This window comes from Calonectris borealis, chromosome 1 (assembly GCF_964195595.1).
Source record: "Calonectris borealis chromosome 1, bCalBor7.hap1.2, whole genome shotgun sequence".
NCBI lineage: Eukaryota > Metazoa > Chordata > Aves > Procellariiformes > Procellariidae > Calonectris > Calonectris borealis.
The window spans coordinates 82,152,297-82,162,237 of NC_134312.1; the positions used below are offsets into that span (position 1 = coordinate 82,152,297).

At 40.6% G+C, this 9,941-nt stretch overlaps 1 pseudogene; it reads left to right on the forward strand.

Moving 5' to 3' along the window:
* The first annotated feature begins 719 nt into the window (after positions 1–719).
* On the forward strand, positions 720–9,080 carry LOC142081771 (uncharacterized; annotated as a pseudogene).
* The last annotated feature ends 861 nt before the right edge of the window (positions 9,081–9,941 follow it).

The following is a 9,941-nucleotide window of genomic DNA, read 5'->3' on the forward strand; positions in this document are numbered from 1 at the left end:
TGCTGAATATGATAAGAATGGCTGCAAGGCCACAGAGATCTCCGGCTAGTAAGGTGTGAAAGATCTCCGGCTGGCACGTGCTTGGACAGTCAAGACTCAGGAATGCGGAGACATGTCATTGCCATGGAAACTGCAGCCCTCGAACGAGAATAAAAGGGACTGCCAAGAGGACCCCAGTGCGATTGCCGACCCTGCCGAAACACTGCGGACCCCGGAGCGACCGCCCACCGCCGGAACACCGAGAGACTTGGACCCCCGGGATGCCACGGATCCATGGTGGGGACTATTCTTGCAAATCTATCCTGAATACCTGCTTGACTTCTGTCTTTTTACTCTGTTCTATCCTATCGCTACTGATTTTCTACTTTTGATATTAAAAGTTGCTGTTTTGGGTATACGGCATTTGATCTCGTTTTGTGTCTTAATCTCGCTCTTGGGATCATATCGAAACCTCCCCCGACTTCGGATCGGGACATTCCCGACATCGGATCGGGACATGGATCCCTAAAGATGAGAGTAAAAATCAACAAACTCCATCCTTAAAGGGAACCAAAGGAGACATCATTTTGATAGGATGCCGAATTGAGAATCACACTAAATGTATGACAGCATCCTTACACATTGTTACAAGCAATATCGAAGGAAAAGACAACATACATACCTGTTCATTTAAACCTGAATGTTGGTATACTTTTATTATATCCCATCCAGCACTCGTAATGTGTCTCTGGACAGACCCCAACTCTCGTTCCAGCCAAGGCTTTCAATTCAAAATTTATGTCAAACAACCATATTCACCAACTCAACCTCCTATCAAATTGTCTCCTCATGTTTATAACATTGGTTCCTACAGAATTAAAAATATAGGACAACAAGAAGTGCTATTTAAATCCATCACGGTCCCTTAAATGAGTGGAACTATCAATGCAAGTTAATATCGCCGCAATTAAACCCACCTGCTCACCATTCCTGGATACATCTTATACAGGATGGTTAGCGTGGCTGCATGGACGAACCCTCACCTCTCCTAAACGATCAAGGAGAGATATGACTGGCATCCTGGGAATGGGACTAAGAATACTGAACAGCATAGACGCTGAAGTTTTAGTAAATAAGATAAGCTCGGCAACAAGTGATTTGCATAAATTAGAGCACCCATTATGATCTTCTTTGACAAAACTAAGAACTAGTCAATGGCTTATAGCCAATATATTACCCAAGTGGGAAAGACTTAGTGAAAAGGACCACCAACTAATTGTAGGTGCATTTGGCATAACCCAAAATAATGTTTCTCTAGCCCTTAGCTGCATCCAAGCTCAACTGTGGACACAATCTACCGTGGCAGCAATTATAAGGGAAGGTGATGAGGGCACCTTGCCCACTGAAATTCAAAAGGTAATCTGGGATAATGCAACTAAATTTGAAAGGGCATTCCAATCCTGGTGGCATCTAATTAATTTCACTTATGACCCCACTGACACCAAAGTGACAGCATTTGTCTTGACTATACGCAATGCTTCGGTATACACCATATACCAAATCATTGCGCTGGGATTAAATCACAATGGAACTGTACTCTATCTGTTAGAACATAGAGTACGGGCCCAACAAAATGGAAATAAATGGCAAACTATTGATGTGGATGCATGTGTTGTATGGGAACAACGAGGATTTATTTGTGAAGGCAATACCATTAAGGCCCATGACATTTGTTGAACAAAATATTTATTATTTTGAAATACACCCTGATGAAACCCCTGAAACTGTACTTGTATATGTTGGAAATGGATGTGTTTGTATGAGAACTCTTTGTAATTCTATACTTACAGACAACACCACTATGGAAACATGTAATCACTCAAATATCTGTATTTGTAATCTTACCAAAATTATGGGATATGACTTTAACGATTCAGCTCCTGTCACGACCCACCAACTGCTACAAACAAACTATACATCTTATCAAGATTTACTACCTACCCCCATTGGGATAGATCTTACATTGGTAAGAAAACTGTTGCAACATGAAGACCTGAGTGAAGTGCTACAATGAATTCGAAATCACAGACAAAAAGCTCCAATTACCATACATCATGATGCAGAGAAGATACACTATGTCCTAGAAAGAGTAAAGAAGGACAGAGAACATCCCTGGTGGGACACCTTATTTGCATGGTCACCAACTGCAACAGGGACTTTGAATCGACTTTTACACCCTGTCGTAATTTTACTAATTTCTGTTATATTGTGCTTGTTGTTGAACATTGTTCTATATGTTACAGTGTGGAAGATAGCTAGAGAGATAGCGCTGTTACCAAAACCTCCTCGCATATATAACATTGCTCAATCACATTTAACAAAACCCTAACAATCAAGTAGACCAACCAAAAATTTCCCTCAAATTGTAATTGGAATATGGCATTGATCTGTTTATAGGCACAGAGGCAAGAGGCGACCACACCGCCACTCTGTGAGAAAGAGATGGATTGACTTTAGTCACGGGGTGGATTGTGGTGGTGCGTTCCTCTCCCCCTGGCTTTTTCCCTGGGCCACTCTATGACCTCAGGAACTCCCGATAAACTTTGGCCTTTGTGTAATAAGTTGGGCGGTGAAGCGTCCCTTGACTGCTCCCAGGACTCTTGCATGGCTGAAGTGGGGGAACAGCACTGACCGTACCAGAACGTCTGTTACCTAGCCCAGGTGGGGGACGAAATTAGGGATAATTCGTCATTCCCTGACACCCCTATCTGAGTCTTAACTCAAGTGGAACGGCACCACTGTTGCTGAATCCTGAGAATTGCCACGGATGACTAAAGCCATCATCTTGCAAACCTATAAACAGTGGTCCTAAGCGAGACCCTCTGAGCTCTCCTGGACCGCAGCGGGCTGCGCCCAGAGTCTCCCTCTGAGTGGAACGCCTCTCAGGGTTTGCAAACTCTCGAGTTTGTGATATTCCGAGGACCGCCGGGACCCGAGCTGAAACACTCCTCGGCCGAGACACTCCTCAGGGCTCAACCCTTCGCCCGTTGAGAAATGCCAAGGCATTTAACGTGAGTATTTCACAGACTCGAGGGGAATTTTTAACAGGTACCTTCATCTGGCTGTAGGCCTTTATAAGTTTATTTAGTTTTGTGAATTGATCTAGATCATTTGTGTGTTTGTGTTTGTGTGAATTGATTTAGATAACCAGTAATAAGCATAATCTGTAATCAAGTCACTTTAGTAGATGTACTAAACTTGATTACCTCACCTTGTAACTGCTAAATTAGTCAATGATTAAGTGCTGTTAAAATCCTGTGATCTACCTTAAAACTATGCATGAACTTCAGGTCGCTGCTAAACACATATAACCCCTTAGGCATAAACCGTCGACCAGGTCTGAGACTAGGGGTGGATCCAGCCGCACCTAGACTCCCCTCTGAGAAGGAGTTTAGAAAGCAAGGGGGTCTACTCTGAATCTCGTGACTCAACAGGAGGATTTCCCTATTCCTTATATTTCTCCTATTAGATATAAACCATTGTCCAAGTCTGAGACTAAGATTGGATCCAGCCGGCTCTTCTCTGAACCTCGTGACTCAACGGGGAGGGTCTCCCTTACCCTTTTTGTCCTCAATCTCTGCACAAATCATTCCAACACAATTCTGACACGGTTTTCCCTGTGTATACTTAATCCGTGTAATAAGTAATAGAGTGAACCTTGCCATTGAATTCTGTTAAGTCGCGCTTTTATAAATTTCTATTAAAATCACCTTTTGCTGATACCTTTGCTGGTGCTTCTTTAGGCGGCCTCAAAACCACTCATTCACGACAAGAAGCAACATCCTACTTATTTTTTGTTATTACTACAGTATATTCCATTTCTAGGTTTCAGTTATGAATACTACTTCTGAGGGTCAGTGGTAACAGCTCAAAATATACCCTGTTAGGTCTCAAAGCGATCAGATGGTCTGTACATCAGTGGGTAAAAGAGGATGGAAAGATGCTGAAGATTAGGATGGAAGCAGCTGATGTTTAAAAATCAAACCATAAGAAAGGGAATTTTTAAAGTTCTATAAGTTAAGATTTATTTAGAAAAAAGTGAAAGTGAGAGATAACAAGATGAAACTAAGAAAGTGATGGTATTTTCCTGATTCATGACCAAGCAATCCCTCCATCAGCAAGATTCTGAAAAGTTTTAATGAGTAACAGCAAAAGGAAGGAGAAAGCTGGGAGAGAGAATGTGAGCTTAGATGTTTGATAAAAGACAATCCCAGTGATGGGATAATAAAAGCAATAGCTATATTATTGTTATTTATTTTTTAATCTTCGGCATTAAGGTAAGTCTAATATTTCTATAAAGAATTTTTAAAAAAATATTTTTCCTAGGCTTCATTTGCATGATTACTGACTCAAAATAAAGAACATGAAAGCAAAAGAATTAACTAGATCTAGTATGCATCAAGTTAAAACTAGCTTCTATTAGTATTTCTTCTAATCAAGGTATTTAGCCTTAGAAAGCAGTATACAACCAGCCAACGAGCAATACAAAATAGCAAGTATGTTTTGGTATGTAAAGCAAGAATTCTCTGCTGATAAGTTGTCAGGATTTGTTTTACTACAGCAATTGGGATTTTATTTGGAAGTGCTATGTTCTATGATAAATATGGAACTGAAGCGTTGAGAAGTTTTACTAAACTAGACACATATATCATTTTTACTTACTTCTCAGCAACAAAAATGGGCATGAACCCTCTGACTCTGTGCGCACTGGCAGTCTTCTATGATCAAGTAAAGAACCAAGATAGTTACACAAAAAAAAATGCAGGAACATAAGTTAGAGGTTAAGATACTCACTACCCACACCTTTTTACACCAGTTAGACTCAAAATATCAGAGCAAAGTCTTAGATCTCATGGCAAATTCAGAGAGACAGAAATAGCGTTCTCATGGGAAGACAGATCAGATTTTCCTAACTGGGCTCTGAGACATAGAAATATTGCAAGATCCAGTCATCACTGTCATTAGCAAAAAATGACTGAACGATACTTTTTTCAGCATATCGTCAGTGCATATTTAAGTATCATTCTTAGGAGATTTGCAAAGTAACATGACTTTACAGGCTGATATGGCTTGGACAATCTCCAAACCTGAGGCAGCATGGCACCGCACCCTCAGTACCAACGGAGGATGCTACAACCAAATGTTCGCTTTCCTGCCAGGCTAGCCCTGGCTAGGGGCATGGAACTTGCCCTGGCTGAATGGCACAACTCTGGGGAACCAGGCATTAAATCTCACGTTGTACGGGCATTTTGTCATTGTCAGAATCTCACCTTTCAACTGTGCAATTAAATTATGTATTTTCATGAATGTCTGCATATGTGTCATTATAAAATGAAACAATTAATTACAAGTTTATCCCTAGATAACAGTGGAATTCACTTCAGCACACCGATTTTGGCACTGAACTTTTTCTAGTTTTTTGTGTGGCACAACCGCAAGATCTTTGTATGTTAATTACTTTCTATAGTATCATTTAGCCTGCAGCATTCCACATAAAAAATCAAATTTCCCTGGCAGAAATTACCCATTCTAACCCCACATTTCTCTGGTAAAACTTATGGAAACTGTAAGACTACTCTTAGTTCAGTCACCACTATAAAAATATCATTAAAGTCATATGCCTTGGATATTGCCTTGGATATGCCTTTTTTACACACAGAATTTTCTATATAATAGATCCTTACATTCCCCACTTTTCCTGCCTTAAGTGTCCATGTATACATAGTTGCACTATTATTTTTTCATTAATTTAATTAATGTGCCTAGTATTGTAAAAATTACATTCAATCCATCTCATATATGGAAGAACCATTTCCCTCACAGAGAACAAAAATTCATTTTGTTACAACATGAAGAATATTTTCCTGTTCCTCCTGGCAAAGAGAATCAGTTATCCATGATTTATCCACGAAGTCCACAATTTCTCATTCAGCTAAACAAGAGGGAACAATCCTTAAATCCCTGGCCCTAGAAAAGCTGGAAGCAAATGTTCCTTACCTGGGCACTAATTCTACTCACTCACCGACACAAGTTCAGGGGGGAAAAAAAAAAAAAGAAAAAAACACAAAAGCATTCCAAAGAACTAAGTTTCAAACAATATTACTTAAAAATATTCATTATTGTCTAGAAAAGTCAAAATAATCTAATAAAAATATTGAATGAAAAAATAGAGAAATAGTTTAATGTTATAAAGAAACCAGGAAAAAAAAATCAGTCTGAACATAGAAATTCTTTTAAGATGGTGATAAACAGCAGCGGGTGGCCAGCCAGCTGGGATTAAACCTTGCCCATATATCAGTGAAGTGAAGGTGCAAAGAAAGCAGCCTTTTGTTACCTGCAGGTGAAAACCTCAGTAAGAACACAAGTTCACTGCCAGAAGACTGCTCCAGGGCAAAGCCCAGCTCTTATTCTCTAATCGCTAATAAAAAGCTGAATTATTATGAATTGAATTATGGCAAACATGGTAAGTGGATGTACATAATTTATCATCCTCCCCCTAGGCAGAAAATTTGCAATGTTTTAATTGTTCTTAGAACATGCTGTCATCTCTTGCTCTGCTGCTTTTACTCCATGCCTACTGGACTGATAAAGCACATTAGAAGCAACTGATGGAGTTCAGCAATGCTGGGGACCACCCAATGTCATTACCTATTTTAAAGACTGAATTAATCCCGAACAAAGATGCTGTAATGACATTTCAAGAATGAACTCACTTTACACAACCTCCTGACAACTGATCTCAATGAGGGATGGGATGGGATAGGATTTCACTCCTAAAGAAAGGCTATGTCATTATGCCACCATCAGGGATTCACAGGAAAAGCAAGGAAGGAAAGTAGGAAGAATGGAGGTATTTTTCAAAACGTGGTGGTTCAGTGCTTCAGATACCTTAGAGTGATGAGACTGTGCTATTACCTATTCATTCTTTTCAGTAACTGCTTAATGGGTTTCCTACAGAGTTTAGGCATTTTCCAGATGAGGCATTTGCTGAGCAGGGATGTCATATTGGCAGTTGCATGTCTAAATTTCAGCATGTCTAAAAATCACCCACTTCAAGCCCTACAGTGACCTGCCAAAACATCAGACTTGAATGGAAGCAGAGGAATTGCAATGCATGAATTTCCAGGTCTCCTCTTCAAGTGTCTATACTACAGAGCCTACTTAACCCCCATTTGTGACCACAAATGTGGTTGGGTGGAGGGTAAACCCTCCACAACAATCTTCTCTGACTGTCCTGACATACATGGCAGTTTGGCTACTGCTGTCATTTTCTGCTGCCAGTGGTTCAGCAAAGGGTCTAGGTTTTCTGTGTGGAGTTCTGTTGTGGTTTAACCCAGCAGACAGCCAAACACCATACAGCCGCTTGCTTATTCCCCCACTCCACAGTGGGATGGGGGAGAGAATTGGGGAAAAAAAAGTAAAATTTGTGCGTTGAGATAAAGACAGTTTAATAGAATAGAAAAGGAAGGGAAAATAATAATAATAATGATGATGATAGAATACACAAAAGTGATGCACAATGCAATGGCTCACCACCCGCCAACCGATGCCCAGCCAGTCCCTGAGCAGCGATCGCTGCTCCCTGGCCAACTCCCCCCTGTTCATATACTGAGCATGATGTCATATGGTATGGAATACCCCGTTGGCCAGTTTGGGTTAGCTGTCCTGGCTGTGCTGTCTCCCAGCTTCTTGTGCACCTGGCAGAGCATGGGAAGCTGAAAAGTCCTTGACTAACATAAGCACTACTTAGCAACAACTAAAACATCAGTGCGTTATCAACATTATTCTCATACTAAATCCAAAACACAGCACTATACCAGCTACTAGGAAGAAAATTAACTCCATCCCAGCTGAAACCAGGACAAGTTCTCAGCAGGTTTTGTGTTGAAGATGATCTTGGTAACTGGCTTCCTCCACTGGACAGTAAATGCTGGTCAGCCCCTGTCCTGAATAAGCAGCTACTTTCCCCAGCTAGGCCTGTGTCATTGCTGTGTGGCAATGAGAGAGGACATCTGCATCTTCTTATCCTCCTCCAGAAATACTTACCATGATGAACAGAGGTGACTGAAGAGAGTGGGAACACTTCCACACTCTGCTCTGCTCTGTTCCGGTTATCTGAATGACATCCAACTTGCCCATGGAAGTGGAAAGGGGTCGGTCCAGTTTATAACCGCCAAATACTTCAGGACAGGAAAAAGCCTTGGAGGAAAAATGGACCAGATTGTGAACATGGCCCTGCACTGAGAAAGTTGACTGAGGAGGCCACAGTTCAGGATGCTGAACCTAGACTGCACAGTTTAGTTGTCCAGAAAATCAGCTAGAATATTGTGATCATCAACCTAACAAGTCCCCCACTAAGATGACTCTTTCTATATGCCAGGACATCATGGCTTTTCTCAGCTTCTTAGTTACCAGAGAAATGAGAACAGTAGATGTTTATCTTGTCCATCAGCTGTAAGATTTTAACAGATCATATGCCTTAAGGAGGAGTCTCACATGTCTTAGGATTCACCCCAATTCTCCTGCTTCCAGCACCCTGCTGTTTAATGGTGTTGAGAAAGAAATCCACCTGCTTTGACGTGATGATATTCTTCTCTAGTCACCATCATATTGTATTGTCCACAAAGCAGCTGCAAGAAAGAACTTGTTGGAATCAGCCAGGTTCACAGAGAAGATCAACATGATGTAGATAAACAGATAAGAGTGTGCATGTCTCATCACTACATTAAGACCTGTCATTCCCTTTTGTAGAAGATATAAGTCTCTGTGCTGACATCATTCCATCACTCCTGAGGCTACATGCCAAAACTGCCACCATCTCATGAAAAGAAGGAAATATGCATGATAAAAAGCCGTGATTCTGCTTCTAGAAAAAGTTACTTGAAAAATTGTGTGTATTTGTTTAAATTTAGGTCACTTTTTGCTTCCTTAAAACGCCTTCTCTTTACATTCAGTGTGTTCTGATAAAAAAGCGCCATCTGTGTGCTCTCATGGAAATGACAGATAGCAAAAAGAAGAGGAACAAATTTACCGACAGATAAGGTAACAAGAAAACAGAGAACAGGACTGGATCCATCAAATGTCATAAGGAAACAGGAGAACGGTGAAATTCAGGAATTTTGCCTATGACTTATGGGAAGTGATACAAAATAATGAGAGAAAAGATCCCAGATAAACATCCACTGCTACAGGGGACAAAAGGCAAGTCGGAAGTCTGTTCCTCACTTCTGCTCAAGAAGAACCCAAGACACGCGACGAGAACTTGATATCCGCCATCCCTTTGCCTTCACGCTGCACATATGTGATTGTGGCCAGGCCACACCTGGGACACATGTATTTTGGTGTTTGTGAGTACATGTGTGTGAGAGTATGAGTGAATTAAATCCATGCAAGAATGAATGTGAGTCAGTAAAAGCAAATTGCTTAGAGAATTCATTAAAAAATTAAAACAACAAAACCAACAGCAAAACACCTTCCCATTTCCATAAACTCCCACAATGAGTTACACTCATTTCCTACATTAGCTCTTAGCTACATGGCAAATGGATGACGTGGCCGAATTGGTGCTAAGGAAAGCCATGGTATAGGAAAATGCCGTGTTGTCTTTTCCTGTGATAAGGTAGAAAATGGGCAGCAGCTGACACAGAGAATGATTGATGAGCATTAGTGATACAGAGAACTACTACAGGATAAGGAATAGAGGATATCATTCAATCTTACAAAATGAATTAAGCAAGAGCCCTCTTTTAATCCCAGTAATATTCTAAGACATTCTCTTGCTCAGTAGAAAAGGGGATTACTATAAAAAGCAAACATATAAAATGATCTTCCAAACTTTCTAATGAAAGGTACTTAGATTTACCTTTTTTTAAGCTATTTTTTCTCCAGATTGCAGCTAAGTA